A 20231-nucleotide genomic window follows, 5' to 3' on the forward strand; every position below is an offset into this window, starting at 1 on the left:
AGAGAAGGAGTGCAGTTACATTATTTCTTGGAGACTGCTGATCACCAGAAAGCTTAAATATTTCTCCCTTAAATTTTCAGGGTCTACGTATTAGTTTCCCCTCAAGTGTTTGGCAGTGCTCTGTACAGACTCAGACACCTTGAGTGACATTTTTCCTGTAAAAGGAATATATAAGGAAACAGCTCCAGTACTTAGTAATAATGACCATCCCTCCTGGCATGTCTAAAGGTCATTTACCTGTGCTTTCTCCTATTAACCTGGTGAATTTGGGCATTCTGAGGCAGTGTAGCAACTGCCTCATGTACACAGACAACCCTCTCCTATTACCTCCCAAGACTCAGATTTGTGAGAGATGCACTTATATATCCAAATTGGAAGCCATGCACTCTCAAGCCAAGGCCAGAATAGCTGGTCAAGAGAAGGTCAACTCCTGCACCACACCACATGCAACACATAGCCCTCCAGAACACCCACCATCACAGTTTTCACATAAAAACACAAACCACACACTCACCTTTGCGGAGGCTCTCAATAGAACAGCAGAGACCTCCAAGCCAGAAATGCACTCGACCACCACAGCACAGCACAAACCACAAGACACATAGCTCACCTACACAGTGTGCCCCTCAACCTAAGCCCCTAAGGCAAAACAGCTTGCCCAGTACACTAATCATAGGTGATTCGATAGTGAGGCACACAGATGTCCCACTCACTAGGTTGAATAAGGAGAAGGTAACAGTCAGCTGTCTATCAGGTGCCAGAATCCAACACATAACACAAGCAGTCAAGTCACTCCACAACAAGTACAAGTATGACTCTGTCGCTGTCCATGTGGGTGTGAATGACCTGTGATGCACCTCCTTCAACTACATGAAACGAGACAGGGAGGAGCTCTCTGATTATGTGGCCCAGGCAGGTATGACCCTAGCCCAGAGCAGCATCCTACCATCACCCAGAATTATATCGTAGTACAAGCAGAAAATGATTGACTTCAACAATTGGCTAACTTTCTGGTGTCATTCTAAGGGGATCCAGTATCTGTCTGCTTGGGATGACATGACTGACAGACCTCAGTGCTTTTGCCAGAAATGGCCTGCATCTGCCACCCCTGGGTTTCCGGATACTGGCTAAGGCTCTTTTCACTCCTATAGTGCCTTTTTTAGGCAATGTTCCAAAAACGAAATTACCACCATAGCAGCTATAAATAAATGCAATCTGAGGGTCATGTTGCTCAACGCTAGAAGTCTAAATCTCAAGAAGCACATGCTCGAAGCACTCCTCAAAATGGAGAACATCAACATTTGTGCTGTAATGGAGACCAGGTTTAAAGCAGCAGAAAGCACCCCTGTGCTACCAGGCTATAACTCATTCCACACCTTTCGTCCTCAGAACATGGACCAAAGCTCCAAAGGTGGTGGTGTCTTCATATTCATAAAGGATATGCACACCTCCAGACTAGTAGCCCAGCATAACGCATCTGAGATACTTCAGGTAAAACTAATGTTGGGTAAGATGGTGATTCAGGTTTTAGCCTGCTATAGGTTCCCAGCAATGTCCCAAGTCTCTCACTCCACATTCCTAAGCACCCTGGAAACTGTTAGGGTTCAACCCAACACTCTCATACTAGGTGACTTTGACTACCCTTCCATCAACTGGGAAAACTACTCATGCACCAATACACTGGCCCAGCGCTTCCTGAAATTCATCAGTTCCAGTGCCCTGGACCAGCTGATTCTTACCCCCACTAGAGGAAGCAACATCCTTGACCTGGTTATTACTAACATGGGCAACCATTGCTGTACACCAATAGTCAATTCCTCCCTGGTTAGATCTGACCACAAACTAATCACCATGGAAATTCACATTTCACCCACACCTCCTGCAAAGTGAACCACCATGAAAAACTTCTCCAAAGCTGACTTTGGGCTCCTAAAAACAGAGGTGTCTAACTTCACAGCACCCATGTCAATGGAAAATAGATGCATGACTGCTGAATCATACACCAGTGCACTGTAAGAACACATTCATAAATGCATGGAACTAGCCATATCCAACAGAACCAAGACGCTCTCCTCCAAAAAAAAAAGAAAGCCAATCTAGTGGTCCCCTGCCATTAATAAACTCTACAACATTAGGAAGAATCTGTTGCAGAAAAAGATGACGTCCCAAGACTGGAAAAACTCCCTTATTAGCCTCAACAAAAAGTTGAGATCCCTCATCAAAACCTCTAAAGCCAGCTATGAAGGCAGAATTATGGCAGACACTAAAAACAACCACAAAGCCTTCTATAGTCATATCAAGAATCTCCATGGCAATACCCAGGTTTGTTCTGAGTTACTGCACAATAGTACCTCCTATACTGAGCCAACAGATATTGCCAACATACTGACTGACAGATTCAGTACCAGTTTTACCTCTCCCTCCCCAAAGGACCAGTCACAATAATGGAGGAATGCCAATCACCCAGCATTACTGCAGCACAGGTTAAAGCTCCATTATCCAAGACCAAAAATACAGCTTCCATGGGACCCGACAATATCCCTGAATGTGTTCTACATGAACTACAAAGTGAACTGGCACCACATCTGTGTGCCCTGTTCAATCACAGCCTTACCTTAGGCTTTGTCCCTACAGAATGGCACACCGCTACAGTCATCCCTTTCCATAAAGGAGGAGCGACTACAGACCCTGGGAATTATCGCTCCATTAGCTTGACGAGTCTGATATGTAAGGTTATGGAGTGCATCATCATGGACCTAATTAACAAGGATTTAGGGAATCTCCAAACTCCAGAACCATGCAATTTGGGTTTGTGAAAGGTAGATCATGCCAGCTCAACCTGGTTGACTTTTTTGAGTCAGTCACCAGAGCTGTGGATGAGGTCAAGGCATTTCATACAGCCTACCCCGATCTGGCCAAGGCCTTTGATATCATTCCCCACCCAGGAATTATTGATAAACTCACCAAGCTAGGCATCAATCCCTATATCATTAGGTGAGTTGCAAATTGGCTCACAGATAGAACCCACAGTGTGAAAGTAGCGGACTCCAAGTCAGACTGCCTACCAGTCACGAGTGAAGTCCCACAGGGATTGGTCCTGGGTCCTCTCCTGTTTGGCATCTACTTCTCAGAAGTCCAGGCCAACATGGAGGAACTCTGGCTGAACAAGTTCTCAGATGACAGCAAGCTGAGAGCCATTATTAACTCTCCATGTGATGTAGACATCCTAGAGAAAGGCCTCACTGAGACCAATGACTGGTGTCGAAACCATGGCCTTAAGCTTAATGCCAAAAAAATGCATTGTCATCTCCTTTGAGAAAAACTCAGTTCCCACTAATTACCACATCAATGGGAGCCCACTGAACACTGAAGGCATTATAAGAGATCTGGGGACACAGGTTGACAGCAACCTCTCCTTCAACCACCACATTGCCACTGTGGTCAGAAAGTCCTTCTGTGGGGCACATCTCATTATCAAGGATTTTGCATCCAGGAAGAAAGAGGTCATCATTTCTCTCTACTCTTCCCTCATTAGGCCAACCATCGAGTATAATGCCCCATTCAGCATGTACCTCACTAGACACATGCAACAGCTGGAAAGGACACAAAAGTACCTCATGAAGAGGATCCTAGGCCTTAAACACATGTCCTACATGGAAAGACTCAAAAAACTCCAGCTCTTCTCTGTCTCATATCGTCTACTAAGAGACGATCTCTGCTTGACTTACAAAACCATGTCTGACCCAGCTCTGTTAAAAATGCTACATCTAAAGAAATCCCAATCCCTCTGCACCACACACTCCAGAGACCTCAACCTCATTACCACAATCAACAGAACATGCTGGAGGGACAGGTTCATAACCAGAGTACCCATGCTCTGGAATAGATTTTCCATACATGTCAAGCAGAGCACCTCACAGGCCCTCTTCAAGAGAAATCTTGATGAGTGGATGGGAAATAGACAGTTCACCCTGGGGATCACTGCAGTGGCTCTACTTGATAGAGACACTGGGAACTAACTTCGGGTGGCACAATGCAAGGGCACTTCTGTGAGCTAGGCTTGTAAAGGCACCAGGGCCATTAGCCTAATACATACCTATAAACCTATCACTGGAATAAACTGGAATACTGGAATGAGGCTGGAATGAATGTCTTTATCTGTTAATTACCCAAACTTGCATTGAACAGGTGCCCACTCTCTCCTTTATGTGCCAAATCATCTTGTACTTTTCACAATAAAGTCATATGGATGGATGGTTTCAATATGTCTTTGAAATATCTTAAACAAAAAATATACTACAGATCTAAAAGTATGGAAAGTTAGGTAATTTATTTTATGGGTGGAAAGACCTTTTACATACAAACAGAGAAAAACTGCTACTGAGACTGAATATTTTGAATATTCAAATGACTTAAAAGAACTTGTTTCTGATGGTTTGACAATGGCTTTCTCAGATCATGTTCTGATTTTGAGCATGTTTGGGACCACTAGTTCTCTTGTTAAATGTGAAGGGATATGATATTTAGATGGACATTTTATCAGACAAATATGGTTTCAGATAAAACTGACCACAGTTTTGGAGGAGCATGCACAGCTATGACATTAGACTATCCTATGAATCGTCAATGGGTTTTTGGCTGATGGATGTTTTTGCAAATATTTTATGTTTTGATGAGTTTCGTTGTAATGTGTTGAACAGCACGAGCCAGCAGTGTAGCTTTCTGTTTTTCCCCTCTTCTCCAGTGTGGTGCGATTATGGAGTTGGTATATATAATTCTGATATTCAGTTTTCAATAAACGGTCTACGATAGCTCATAGGTAAACTATGACAAGGTTATTACAAATGGTGAGAAGAATGTTGGAAAGCATAGAAAAGTAAGCTCACCAGATTCCATTTTCAGTGTAGTAGATGGCTGCTCAAAGAATTTAAAAAGAGATTACTTGACATAAATATTTTCAGTGAGCACTATAAAACACCTGGGTAGGAGGACAGGTAAGCTATTGCAACATCAAGTATAGGAGATGAACATGAACAAAATCAAAGATTAACTCTGAAGCAAAAATACATAAACAGGGGAAATACAGGAGGAAATAAATCCCCTATTGAATGCAAAAAAAAATAAAGAGATAAATTCATATGAGCAGCTTAATGGACAACCATGGTACTAAAGCAGGTCTGAATTATTTCGCCAAAGCCACTCTTCAGTGAACACATATTCATCGACCCGTATTCAGCGAAAGTCACTTCTGTGATTCGCTGAATACTCCCAGGGCAAAGAAATAATTGCCCCTCAGCACAACTTTACCCGTTTCTCCACTGTAGTGCGATCTCAGAGTTGGTATATATAGTTGGGGGATGGAGGGGTGGGAGCGAAGCCCCCCCCCACTTGGGTAGGTTAGATTTACCTAGATTTGGGTCCGTTGTGCTGCGGGGCAAGTATTTCTTTACCCTGGGAGTATTCAGCAAATTGTGGAAGTGATTTTCACTTTATACAGGTCGATAAATGTCTGTTCACTGAAAAGTGATGTCGGCGAACTAATATAGACCTAAACAGAAATTATGTTGATAGTTACTGACTTCCCTTATGATACCCATAAACAGAGGGGAAAATGGCAACCAGAATGTCCCACTAGGCTAGGTGGTATTTATACTAGTAGGGGAAATTTGGCCAGGGCATTGGGGAGCATCCTCTATTCTTTTTGATAGGTGCAGTGGGATCTTTTACATCCACCTGAGCTATCACCAAATCAAGAGGATTGGACCTTGGTTTGACATCAGTTCTGAAGTAATCTTACTGTACACATTAGTGCTGGGCACTGCCACCACTGCTCTCATTTGTTTGCTCAAAGAGTTACTTACAGTTGCTTCAATTATAGTAACAAACCACATCTAATAAAGTGCATAATACACTCATCTTATCCAGTCATGGTGGTAGGGAAACAACTAGTGACAATCTTACTTTATCCCAGTGAAAAGTGCAAATGAAGAAAAATGGTTTACTATTTGCTTTTTCTTTCCTTGGCATAACAGAATGATTCGGCAACCAAGTTACGATGTCCGTACAGTCTGCACAGTAAGTAATGCAATAAACGATAAAAGTCCTTCCAGGAGCAACACAAAGAGGTTTCAAAAACAGTTCACTTTCTCCCTCTGTCTTTTTCTTATTAGTAGCCAATGTTTTAGCCTCCAGCCTCGCACCATGCATTTGCAGCAGTTTTTTCCACTGTGTTTTCACTTAATAGACTTAAAAATTAACCCAAGAAAAGCAAAATAACAGCAGTCTCTTTCACAAGATTTCTTATAAGCATGCAGAAAGCTCAAGACAGTTCTTGAGTGTAATCTTTAGGATAATATTGATGAAAATTGTACCTGAATTGGTGTGCAGACAGAACACAGACGCTGGCTACACAGTAAGTAAGTAAGGGCAACTTTCAAATAAAAAGATCAAAACAAAGTCTGTTACCACTGTAGTAGTTGGAATGCCAATGGATATGTCAGTTAAAACAAACATGTCTCCTGCCACTCAAGATAGTATTATGTCAGTAACTTCAATGGGCTGCCCTTGTTATTGACTGTAACTCCCAGAGCCAAATTTTCAGGTTTAAGACACAACTTCTCTTCTTCTCCTTCTTTACTACTCCTACTGGAAATATGATTCCCAGCTCCTAATAATCTTGTACAGTATATCTTCTGACCTAACTAAACATTCTCTCTCAAACACCCTCCAGACTCCTCCAGAACACTCTCTTTGAATCTCCCGCATCCATTAAACTCTGCCATTATTCAGCTAGAGGCTGATTAAATAAGCAGTTGCCTTATCCTACCTGCCTAACAGGTTCAAACTTAAAGGGACACTTACCTGTCTAACTACAACCACTCTACAAAGCTCACTTGTCTACTGGCCATACACTGCACTTGAGCTTGGTCAAAAGGCTGAGAGGTGATATATCTTCCAGTGGCACTATCTACTAGGCATCAATGGATAGCACCACCATGCCACATTACATGGCAATAATGGAGAACACTGGACCGCACCAGTGTTTTGCTTAGCTCTCAGAGTGTTACAGCAGTTGCGTAACATCTAGGAGCTGCTGCTTGTCATTTTGGCCACAGCTCTCAACATCTTTGCTCAATAAACAGGGGAAAAGCTGAAAATAATGGATAGAAAACCTGTTATTGTTACTCATACTTCTCAAGTGACCTCATTATGAAGAATGTTCCTCATTTTGAGTCTTAAAAAAGTCGATATTCCTCACTGTTCCACATCTGAAGGGCATGTTACGCATTCAGTGTTAAGAATTTTTCTAATTAATGTCACATACAGCCAAGAGATATGCTCAGCAATAATGAAAAGCTTTTTACTTTTATTATATTTAATGGTAGTAATGGTTTCGGGTGATAATGGAAAACGCTGGATCTTGCGTAACCTCTGGATTTGCACTTACATGCAGTCCAGTGTTTTCCATTATCTCCATGTTGCACTTCCTTAAAGGAAGTTACTTCTTCAGGTTCAGATGTTATAGAATATTGAGGATTATGATCAGGTCTCTGATCATAGTCAGCATATTATGTGCTCAAAGACTTGGATGTCAAGAAATTCATCTCGTGGACAAAGCTTTCAAAGTAAATCCTTGGCATCCATATCAAGAACACATAATAAATTATTATGATTAGTGACCTGATCATAATTCTTTATGTTGCATGGAGATTTGTCTGCTCCATGTACTAACATTTACAGCAAAACGTGTAGCAGTGCAAAGTGTTTTCACCAGCTTTCAAGCCTTTGAAAGCCGGTAAATCAATTAGAGCTGTCAGACAGTAGACAGAAACAAACTGCTCATCTCTAGAACTAACAGCTTTAAATGCTGTTCAATATTTAATTCTGCTGCACTTTTTGATTATGTGTGGCAGACTGAAGTTCTAACAGCTTTTAAAAGCTGTTTTATCTTCTGCTGCTGGTCTTTGCTGGCTGAAGCTGTCCCCTGTTAATCCCTAGCACGAGTCCTGATCTTAACAGCTCTTAGCAGTGCTTAACAAAATATTATCAGCTGCACAGTTGGAGTATTTTTTCAAAGTGTTAAGTGAATAGCAGATTGAAGGTTTTCAGAAGGGTGCTTTGAAGACTGTAACAAGTGCATATATAAAAATAGTCTGAAAACTCTATTAGAAAATGTGTGACCCATAGTGCTATGTCACAATGACTATAACACTTTGAAGAAATTTTATAAACACAATTTTCTCATATCATGGGAAGTCTATTAAAAGATAAAGTATGTATGTTATTAAAACTAAAAATGTTCATAGGTTTATAGATAACACAAACTAAAAGATGCAACCGTTCTGTTAAGAGACCACATTTCACAAGTCCCAAACTGAGATTCACACAAAAAGAAGAAACTGGTCTCTCCACAATGTGCTTTGAAATAAAACTCCTTAGTCCTTGATGCAAAAATAGAAATAAAACTTTATATCTTTATTCCTTGTGACAAGAAAGTTGATTTTCGCATAGATACAACTATGCTTCAGGTTTATAGATAAATATGTGTGTACCAGGCTAATGACCATGGGGGCCTTTCTAAGCCTAGGCATACATTCCAAATCTCTTACAAGTTCTGGTACCATTGGTAGTGTAAGCAGGGGCTTGAGAGATGAAACATTTACAAACAGTGGCCTGGGAGATGAGCTATTTACAGGCTGCCTGCGTCCATTAAAGACTTAGGTGCCAAACCAAGGGTGACTTTCTGATTCCCAATTCTGTTGCCCAAGTTACACTTGGATTGGATTAGGGAGGAACACTGCTTCACATGGATGGGGAGCCTGCTCCAGAGAACAAGACTTGTAAACAATTTTGAGGGAAACTGAGATGTAATATAGAATGGAAGTAAAGATTTAAAATGTTAAATAGAGACATATGCAGATTAAGTTGAGACATACACAGAGCTTTTAACAATGTTAGTCAGTGTAGAAAGCAATAAATTTATGTACTTTTGGAGATATAGCCATACATATTGTACAATGTACACATACTGACACTAGACTTCTGCCTCTTGTCCGTTGATTTTTTTTGTTGCTGAGGCACACATGCACTGTGGTTTTAAACAACCTTGCCTGCTAAGTGGCCATGTGTTTGCATTACTTAATGAATGGAGTTGCAATTCAAGTAAAACGTGCCTTACTAGGCAGTTTGTGTAATAGGTGGCAGTCCCCACCATCACTGTTATATTACTTATGCAGATAATACAGTGCTGCTAGTTAGCAGCTGTCCATAAGGACAGGATGGCATACTGATTCTGCAAAATATGATGAGGCTTATTAGACTTCGTTAAATAAAGGGAAAAAAACAATGGTTATGGGGATGAGGGATCCACAAAAAAATGGTAATTTATCCCATTATGTTATGGTAATATGGGTATCTAGTATATTTTAATGGATTGTAGTATACAGGGCTGGATGAACAAGATTGGCAAAATACAATATCTTTGACATAGGTAATCTATTTTTAAGGTTTCTTTTCTGAAGAAGTATATCTCATTAGTACTATTGTTTTAGGTATTTTACCCATTAAGCAAGAGTGTACAGTTTGCCAGTACAATTAAAAACACAAATCCAGAGGATCTTCTTTTTATTTTTTTAAAGGGTCTGAATTAACACCAGTTAAGAGTGAGATGGTATATAAGGTATGTAAGGTGGTTTGAAGTTAAGAGACTCAGTCATACATTTTGCCTCACTATATTTACAATACATTTTTGCTACACTATTATGTAGTTCAACTTTCTTGTCAGGTAATTTGCTGTTAATTCATAGGTTCATAGGTGTTTACTACTAGGCTAACAACCATGAGGGCCTTTTTAAGCCTAGCCATGCATCCCAAATCTCTGACAAGTCCTTATATCCTTGGTAAGTGTAAACACGGGCTTGGGAGATGAAACGTTTACAAACAGTGGCTGTGAATTAAAGATATGGATGGTTAGGATGTGATACAAAACAATAACAGAAAAAAAGATATCAGCAAAATGTATTTTGTCATCAGTATAACAGAAAACTTGGAATGGAAACTGGCTGTATATAACATAGGAATATACAAACATAGAACAGTACTAGCAAAGTATCATGAGTACAGTAAGATACCCGGCCTTATACATCTTTAGGTAGACACCTAGAAGTTTATGCCTCCCTTTTCAAGCACTTAACACTGCTCACCTCCCAAACTGAGCAGGACTGTACACGATAACCCTGGTGAAAATTTGTGTTTACCCATCTAATCATCAAGACCAGCCTTAACAGTACTCAAAGTAGTACTTTGTCTGACCTGTAGTGGTAATGTATACCATACGCTGGGAATGTGTTAAGTTAGAAACCTATCTCTCCAGCAAGCGCAATGTATTTGCTGATGTTGATTTAAGTCAATTTAGACTAAATGATCTGAAGAGATTATGGAATTTATTTCTGTATTAATGCATGTCAGGAATTACTTCCATGTAAAAGAAAATGGATTTAGGATGGGCAGAAAAAAATTCACTATGTGGATTTATGTCAGGATTTTCTGTAGCAGCTATCACTGCCTAATTTGCTGGTGAAAAAGGATATGAAATACAAGCATATGCAAGAAAGGATTTGCTTATATGAAGGGTGTTCTGTTATAGAAACACTGGATTGTTTACTTTTTCACGGTCATAGACTGACAGGTTCCTAGACATTAGTAAAAAAAAATGTTGTTGTCAAATGTTACCGTCTCTATAAATATGTAGGTAGTTCAACATAGATATTATACATCTCAGTGGAAGCAGGACAGTTTGACCCAGGAAGATTCGACTCCAGTGCAGTTGTATACATTTTCATATTTAAATTTACATTTATTGTCTAAGATTATTTATTGGACAGTTTAGCCCCCAACTATTTGACCCCAATTTTACAATAAATAAACAACCACACAAACATTAAATAAACAGTGCCCTATTTAAATTTAATAATACCATTTTAATACTTAATACTTTAATCACAAATTTTGCATAGCAATTTAACATATTATTTAATATTTTAATATGTAAATGTTTATTTAACTTATTATTTAATATATGAATATTATTAATGTTATGTAATACCTGCGGTGGTGGTGCTGCGGTAGTGTTGTCGCCTCACAGTAAGACCCTGTCTGGTTCGATTCTCAGCTAGAGTGTCTTCTGTGTGGAGAGATGTGTGAATGGGTGCACCTTCGTTGAAGGTTGTGCGTCAGGGCTGGTAACTCAGCACGTAAAAATCAATCACTAGCGGACCGGAGTTCTACTGTGGCGACCCCTAACTGGGAAAAGCCAAAAGAAACAACAACATTAATGTAATGAGGTCATTTTTGACATTTTGTCAGTGACTGTATGTATGCAAAAGCTTTTTTTAACTTTTTTTTTTACTTCTAATTTTCTTAGCTCAAGAGTAATTGTATTATTGCTGTTTTAATGGGACCAGTAGATGGCAATAGTTACTTTTTTATTCTGCTGTGAAGAAATTGTACTTTTTTTTTTTTTTTTTTTATAGATCATGTCTTGCGTGTTGTACTTTGAACAAGTTTATGGTTTTAAGCTGGGAATACATTTTCTTTGTAAAAAACTTCTAGCAGATATTTTTATTTATTTTATGGTTGCAACACATTTTCCTTTTTTGAGTCATAGTCATTGATTTCATTTCATTCTGTCATGTAATAATGTTTGTTCCAGTAGTGATTGTTGCAGAGTTTAATGTTTTCTTAGCTTATATGATATTTTAAATCTTTGCTTTTTTCTGTAGATGTTGTTTTTTATTTATTTATTTATTTATTTTTTTATGTAGTAATTTTATATTCTTATATTTAATGGTTTACAGAAATACTATCGGAATCTCTTACTGCTAGGGTCAAATCATCAGGGATCAAAATGTCCTGTACCCATCGCAGCCTCCACAAGCAGAAGACAGAGTTGGTAGGATTATTACTATTACTTTATGGTTAAGAAGATACAGAGAAGTTTTGTTTAACAAAAAATGGAATTTTCTGATACCTTGAAAAAAAAAGGTGAAGTATTGGCTGTAGAACAAAGGCTGAGAGGTTAACTTTATTCTTTCATCTGTTTTTGTATATAATTTTCTGTTTTGAATAAATGTTTATAACCCCCTGGACTTTTTCCATTAAGTGCCATGGATTTTCAACATACACCTAAGCTATTGCTAGTTAATGCAGTTGAGTATTGTGATTTTTAATGTCTTATCCGAAAGGCAACAACTTGGGAGTGCAGCACCCCCAATGCTGTACTGCAGTGTCAATATTGGAAGATTAATCCAAATTGCTGGTGGGGAACAGAACCCCCAGCCTCCTGATCTTCCAGACATCAAAGACAAATGTGCAGCCTTTGAGCCATGGACACTACTGGCACATGAAAGGTGAAAATTGTAGTACTTGGACTATGAAGTGTCATTGTTTATAATTGATAATCCAAGTGAAGAAGAGCATAAAATGGGGAAGTGTACCTTTTATTAGTAATTACAAAGAACAGTGGTGAATATTTATTTATTTATTTATTTATTTATTTATATTTGTTGACCGGGACTGTCCGACTGGACGTAGGTCCATTTTCAGCGGAGGCCCGGGGAGAAAAGCTCCACAGTTAAAATAAACAGACAGTAGTTACATTGGATTACATAGCGATTAATAATTTACATAGCAATTACTTACAACATATTTACAGATGAAGAACATACTACATCAGTAGACAACTAGAATCTTTATCTGTGAAGTACATAACAGACATTAACAAATGTTACAATGAGAAGTTCCTGCTGTATAATAAGTACTAGGTTTATGAGCATCTGAGCTTGAGATTATAATCAAGGTAGTTAGTGGAGTGGAAAGAAAGGTAGTGGTTGGATGGGGTGGGTGATATTAGAGTGGGATTTGCAAGGGCATAGCCAGCATGTTTTTAGGTGCGCTTTTAGTAAAGTTTTGAAGTGGGTGCATGATGGTATGGAGGTAATTGTGGGTGGGAGGGAGTTCCATAATTTGGCTATGGCGCAAGAGAATAGTGCTTCACCAGCAGAGTTATTGGCTTTAGTGATCTGCAAGTGATTTTTGTTGCTGGATCTTAGTGGTCTGGTGGTGCGATAGGGTTGGAGTAGATTCTGGAGGGATGAGACATTTAGTGGATGGTTTACTAGTTTGTGGGCGAGTGAGAGTTGATACCATTGAAGGAGGTGAGGGAGTTCAAGCCAGCCAGTTCAGTAAGTGAGAGACAGTGGTGACTACGGTAGGATGCCCCTGTGGCGAATTTGGCGATTTATTGGAATAATTGGAATAATAAATAAATTCTGTATTTGCAGATTATGTGGCTGACTAGGGCTCTTATTCATGTCCTCTCCCTTGTTATCTTATCCTAGCACTCCTCTGTTTTGGATGGAAAACTAGTAAATAAAAAGAGAGGTGAGGCAGAGCATTTCTTATGAGACAATATTATATTTAGCAGGCCAAAAATACAGACAAGATGAAAAGTCCGGTACTCGTGCAGTGCTTATTAAACAACAGAATACTCATCAGTCCTGTAATGCCATCAGCTAACTCACTGCAAGTAAACTGGGACAAAGGAAAATAATTATTGGATAGAGCATCTGCAGGGTATAAAGGTGAATTATGCAAATAAGACACTTAATACATAGGTACAGAAAGTACAAAAGAAGAAAGAAACACTGAGATTTATGAAAGAAAATGAAGTCATCAGAGGAAGATCAGAAGGAACTGCTGGAGACTATGAGGATGAGAGTGATTTTGAATGGTTAGCAACAGGCATGAATAGAATATGCTGATTTAAAAATAAGAGAAAGTACCACACTGATAATGTACCCCTAAGAGCTGACCTAGTTGTTTAGCATTTTGGAAATTATGTGGACAGTGACCTAGCATTCAACCAGTATATCTCCACTGTGGTGATAAAGTCCATCTACATTGAGCACCTCATCAACAAAGAGATTACTTCTAGGTTCAAGGGTGTTATTGCCCCCTTTACTTAGCCCTCATAAGGCCAGTAACTGAGTATAATGTATCTGTCCAGACTCATGCATAAGCTGGAATATCCCGAGAGATACCTTAGAAGATTTGTAATAGGTTTAAAAATTTGCCCTGCCTGGGCTGCCTCAAAGTCCTGTTGCAATACTCACTCTTTTACCATCTACTGAGGGGTGACCTGTGTCCGGCATACAAGCCGTCCTTTTGCTCAATACTGATGGACCTATAGAACTTCCAAGATGGCTGCACATTGATTAACAGCTTAATTTTGGCCCTCCAAGTGTGAAAACAGAAACTCAGCAGAGAAGGCTAGTAGGCTTGTGTTTATGGGTAAATTTCAGTAATTGGCTACTAAGTGTACTACCTGGATACCAGGAAAAAATAAATACAGGGGACCTGGAAAAATCAGCTACAAAAAGTGAGGAAGAAGCACTGACTGGGGAAATTTCTGCAGCTGTTGATCTAAAAGCAATGCAACCTCCATACATGAATTCCAGTAACCTACAGGAAGATGTAAGACAACTGTACACAGACCTGGTTAAAATAAATGAAACATTGATAGAGTATATCAACATAAACAACAAAAGGCTGGAGAAAATGGAAGAAGCTTTAAATAAATATTCATATGAGGTGATAAAGCTGCAAAAATCTGAGGTCAGAATGAAGAAAAGGCTGGGTGGATATGAAATGCTCAGGAAGAAATATTTCAAAAAATAATAGAATTAGAGGACAGAGCATGTAGGGAAAACCTGAGATTTTAAGCTATACCAGAGATGCTGGAATGAACAGACTGCATTAATTTTAAGATAGCACGAATAAGCAACTGGACTGATATTCCACAGCAGGAGTTGTTAGTTGAAAGCAGGGTTGCCAGATTTCCAACTGACCAGGTAGTAGGGACAAAGTGAAGACTAAAAAAAAAAAAGGTCTTCCACGCTAGGTCTTTAATGTGGAACATCAGAGTTCCGCATTAAACAAAAGTAGCTCTGTGTTTATTTTTTTTTTTTGATTGGCCCGGGCCAATCAAAACTAAATAAACACGGAGCTACTTCTGTTTAATGCGAAACATCGCAGTTCCGCATTAAACAGAAGTAGCTCTGTTTTGCGATTTTTTTGATTGGCCCATATACCAGTATATGGGCCATTCAAAAATTGCTAAACACGGAGCTACTTCTGTTTAATGCGGAACATCGCAGTTCCGCATTAAACAGAAGTAGCTCTGTTTTGCAATTTTTGATTGGCCTATATACCGGTATATGGGCTAATCAAAAATCTCTAAACACGGAGCTACTTCTGTTTAATGCGGAACTGCGATGTTCTGTATTAAGCACAAGAAGCTCCGTGTTTATCGATTTTTGATTGGCCCGTATGCCGGTATATTGGCCAATCAAAAAAAAAAACAAAGCGGAGGCTGCCCGGGATTTAAACCGACAGTGACTCTGGATCAGGTTGCTGATCTCGGGACAGTCCCACCCAAATAGGGATGTCTGGCAACCCTGGTTGAAAGGCACATCGTGTGTGTGCTCCAAATTGGGCTATGAGAAAGCAACCTAGACCTTTAATAGTAAAGGTGCAATCCTACCAGCAGAAGGAGTTGATGTTGACAAAACTGTGGCAGAAGGACAAAGTACAAAACTGGGAGACAGCAGAGAGTTTGTGGAGAATGATTACTCATTGTACACAAGACAGCAGTGAAGCAAATTGATTCCACTATTCAGGGAATATTGAGACGCAGGTGTGAGATTCAAACTGCAATACCCAGCTGTCTTCAAAGTATTCTTCCCTGGAGGAACAAAATAATTTTTTGATGAAGTACATGCTAAGGAAGAAATACAAAAGTTTGTCCTACAAAATTTGAGCTGTGAAATAGAAAGTGATTCTGCTTCTTGTTCTTCCAGTAATAAAGACCACAGAGAGACTGTACCTGTGAAACTTTTTCCAGTGTTTTACTAGAAAATGTTGGAGTGAAGGATGGGAGCACGAGAGTTGACTAGAAGAAATGAGAGCATGTTGAAAATGAAGCAGAGACAGGATTTGGGAGATGGAGATGAACAGTAATAAAACCAGTAACTTAATGTGGGATTAAAATTCAGTAATTATATGTGTGAAATATGACAGAACAAGAACATCTGGAAATATTGGACTTTTTTAGAATTTGTTGGAGTTGTGGGGGGCTCTAAAGCTTATGCCCTACTTAATGTTATTAATGTTCAAAAATGCTTTTGGGAGAAGAGAAGGGAGAAAATTAACTGTAAGTAAATAATTTTTTTGCTTAGCAGCACTATTTTTGTGGTGTATGGTGTTCTTTGCATGCTATAAGGTAAAGTTTTCTCAGTTATTTTAAGTGTAATGCGGAATGTATACAGATGCTACTGTTTTTTTTTTCTTCTCCCTTGTCTCTTTCTTCTTGTTCAGTTTTAAGAAATGTAATCAATGCAATAAAAAAGCCTGGTTAAAAGAGCATAACAAAAGAAAAATTAATGTGCTTTTTCTCATTCATGTATGGGGAAATTACTGGATTAAGGACCTCAGATTGATTTGGTAACAAGTTTTAAGAGTAAGCAAGTAAATGAAAAAGAATATTGAATATTATGAGGCTTTTTTCTAGCAAATACATGTATGCTCAGTAGCAGTTCTGCAGCTGGTCTTCATGTTTCCATGGAAACAATCTGATAAATAGAAACTGGCTGCCTGGTTCTTGTGTGTCCATGGAGACAATCTTATGAAGAGGAAACTGGCTACAGGCTTGTGGAGAGTGATTGACTGAAGGAAAAATACTAAGAAGAGACATTGGCTAGGACACAATGTTCTTTGAAAGCATTCAGGGGTTTTCCCAGCTGGAATAGCTACAAAGAAAAGACAAAATGACTTAGCACTTAGTAGAAACACAGGCTGCACCATGCATCTAAGCATGTTTAACCTTTATTTTAGGTTTACTCAAGTGTGTGAGTTTGGCTGTCAGTTTGGGACTTTTGTTCCTATTAGGAGGGTAAAACATCAGTATTTAAAGTTGTACATATCTTTGTGTGTTAGTATAAGTTAATAGGTTCTAGAGGGTATTAGGGTGTATTTGTTTTTTTTTTATTTGAAGGCTTTCAATAAAACAAATTTTTATAAGATGTGACATATGTTCAAATGGCTATGACAAGAAACAACTGTATAAAAGTTCAACCTGTCAAAAAGGGCATACATGTAACAAAAAAGATGGAACTAGACATTTAACAAAAAGTGTTATACATAAAAGGCGAGAGTAATAATTTTTAATGCAATGATCTTTTTGTAATGTCTTTAAATGTCAATGGTCTCACAGATAAATACAAAAATGAAAGAGTAGTGAACTACTTCTGAACATGTGAATTTGATAAAGAAAGGTTTTCAGGATAGTTATTCAGTGGAATACCTGGGACAAAGGAAAAGAGGAGTACTTATATTAATTGCAAGAGGAGCTCCAATAGTGATAAAACAGGATAACATATATAATAATGGCAGATTTGTAATGCTAAGGGGCTACTGGCAAGGGAGGAGGATTACACTGGCATGTATTTATATTCTACCTAAAACTGCTATAATGGAGGTTAACAAAATTCTCGGAGAAATAATTAGTTTCCAGCAAGGAATATTTCTTGTAGGTGGAGACTGGAATGTGATTTGCAACAGTGAAGATGTGTCTGGGAGGCCCAGAAGGGAAAGTATAACAAAGGAGGGTAGATTTTTGAAAAAAAATATGAAAATATTTGGCATGGAAGATGTGAATTCAGTAATATGAGTTCAGAGTGAATTTGCATATTATTCCCCCAAGATTTAAAAATTGGGCTAGGCTAGACAGAATTTAATTTTCACAGGAACATGTGCAATAACTGAAGGTCTTGATATGCACCCAATAACTATTTCAGATCATGCGCCAATAATAACTAAAATAAAAACACATGGTAATGAAATAAAAATGAGACAGTGGCACTTTCACACCTATGAGTTGAAAAGAGAGGAATTTAATGAATGGGTAGTGGAGATTATTCAGGAGCTATTAGAGAGGTTAGAAATTTCTTCTGAAAATATAGCTAGGGAGTGGAATAAAATTAAGGTGGAGTTTAAAATAGGGGGAAAATAAAAGAAAGGGAGCTATGGTTAAGACGTAACAAGAATTATTTAGAGGGACTGACAAATGACAGAATAGGGGGAATCTCACAGAGCAAGAATAGGATCAACTGCAGAATGGTAAACAGAAATAAGGGATTACCTCAATAATATGCACGTGTTTAGAAAGACTGCTGTTAAGCAACTGTTTTTTGATGATAACAGTAGAGCACAAAAACTTTTAGCACAATGCCTCAGGCAACAGAAAGTAGAAATGGCTGTTGCCAAGCTTAGGGAGCCTATAACAAGGAAGGTAACAAGAGATCCTTTAGAGGTATTAGAAATATTTCAGAAATTCTATGAAAGCCTGTATAAAGCAGAGAAATATGGAAATCAAGAAAAGATACAAATGGAAATATTTACGGAAGAATTAAATATGCCATGGGTAGAGGTAGATGAAACTCAGTTACTAACGGTTAGGATAGGAGGAGATGAGATAAACAATGTCATGTATAACCAATTTACAGGAAAGTTCCCAGGAAGAGATGGTATTTCTGGGGAAGTTTGGAAGTTAGGAGGGGAAAAATGATAAAGATCTGGAAGGTTTTAACAGTATTTTAAGAGGAGAAGAAGTACCAATATCCTGGAAGAAAGCAGTGGTAGCTGTAATACCTAAATAGGGTAAAGATCCATCAGACCCAGTCTCATAGAGGCCCATTGCAATAGTTAGCCATGATTATAAAGTATTCATGTCTATAATGGCTAAAAGAATGACAAAAGTAATGACAAAATTGATAGATATGGATCACTATGGTTGGTGGAGGGGAGGAAAACATTTGACAACATTAACAGAACACTGATGATCCAGAGGGAAGCAGATTATAACAATATACTATTGCTGTTGGTGGGTCTTGATGCAGAGAAAGCATTTGACAGAGTAAGGTGGGATTTTATGAGCAGGACAATGGAAGCATTTGCATTTCTTGAAAAAATTATAAGGTTGATTAGGAGGATATATGAGGGATCAGAGGTGAAAATTAAAGTGGGTGGGGTCCTCTCTCATAATTTCTGTTTGAGCAGACGAACCAGGCAGGGGTGTCCTCTTTCCCTTTTGTTATTTGCATTATATTTAGAACCATTGGCAAAGAAAATAAGGGACTCAGAAATTCAAGGATATAATTAGTATGACAGTCAAGAAAAGCAGGCTCTATTTGCAGATGATATTACCTGACAAAACCAGAAAGAGACATTAAAGTGTTGTAGAACATTTCGAGACAGTTTCATATCTTTTTGAGATACAAAATTAATGAAGCTAAAACAAAGGCAATAGCAGTAAATTATGTACCCACACACACATATTGCTTCAGCAATATCCATATTTATGAGGACATGATAAAATAAAGTGTTTAGGAGTATGGATTACAAATGATTCTGCTGTGACAGCTAAGGATATGTGGGAAGAGACTAAACAAAAGATAATACAAAAACTGAGAAAATGGAAAGTTTATTATAGGGATATGGATAGTAAGATACAAGCAGTCAAAATGTTTTTAGTCCCTTTAGTCTTATACACAGGTCAGGCATATTTTTATCAACCAGAGGAGAAGTTGTGGATAGCAATTAATAAAAAGCTGAAGGAATTTATCTTGGAGAGGAAGACAGCAAGCGTCAAGTGGGATAAACTGATTCTTCTAGTAAAACAGGGTGGGTTGGGATTACCCAATTAGAAGGGATATTTCAAAGTTACACAGTTCCGGCTCCTATACATAGCACAAGCAGAAAACTGTAATTCAAAATGGCAAGGGCTGATGCTGAAATGGAGGGGGGGGGTCAAGAAACAAGGAGATACTTTGATTTTGGATGCAGGTCTTTAAGGAGAATAATAACAATAATACAGAATATTATAGTCATAGAGTAGCAGAAAATATTCTAAAAAGTAAGCCAACATGGGAATGGAGAACTGAGATTCTGGTGATAGGGATAACTGCAATTAGGATATAGAGAATAGGCAAGAGGGGGCTAGAATTTATTGGAGAAAACTGACAAAGGAACAAAGGTACTGGGAGCAAATAACTAGAGAGGGCAAGGTAATATACTGGGAAGAGACGAATAATTTATTTGGACTGCAGGTTAGACAT

Source organism: Protopterus annectens, chromosome 1.part1, assembly GCF_019279795.1.
Source record: "Protopterus annectens isolate FY-2018-M chromosome 1.part1, PAN1.0, whole genome shotgun sequence".
Classification (NCBI taxonomy): Eukaryota; Metazoa; Chordata; order Ceratodontiformes; family Protopteridae; genus Protopterus; species Protopterus annectens.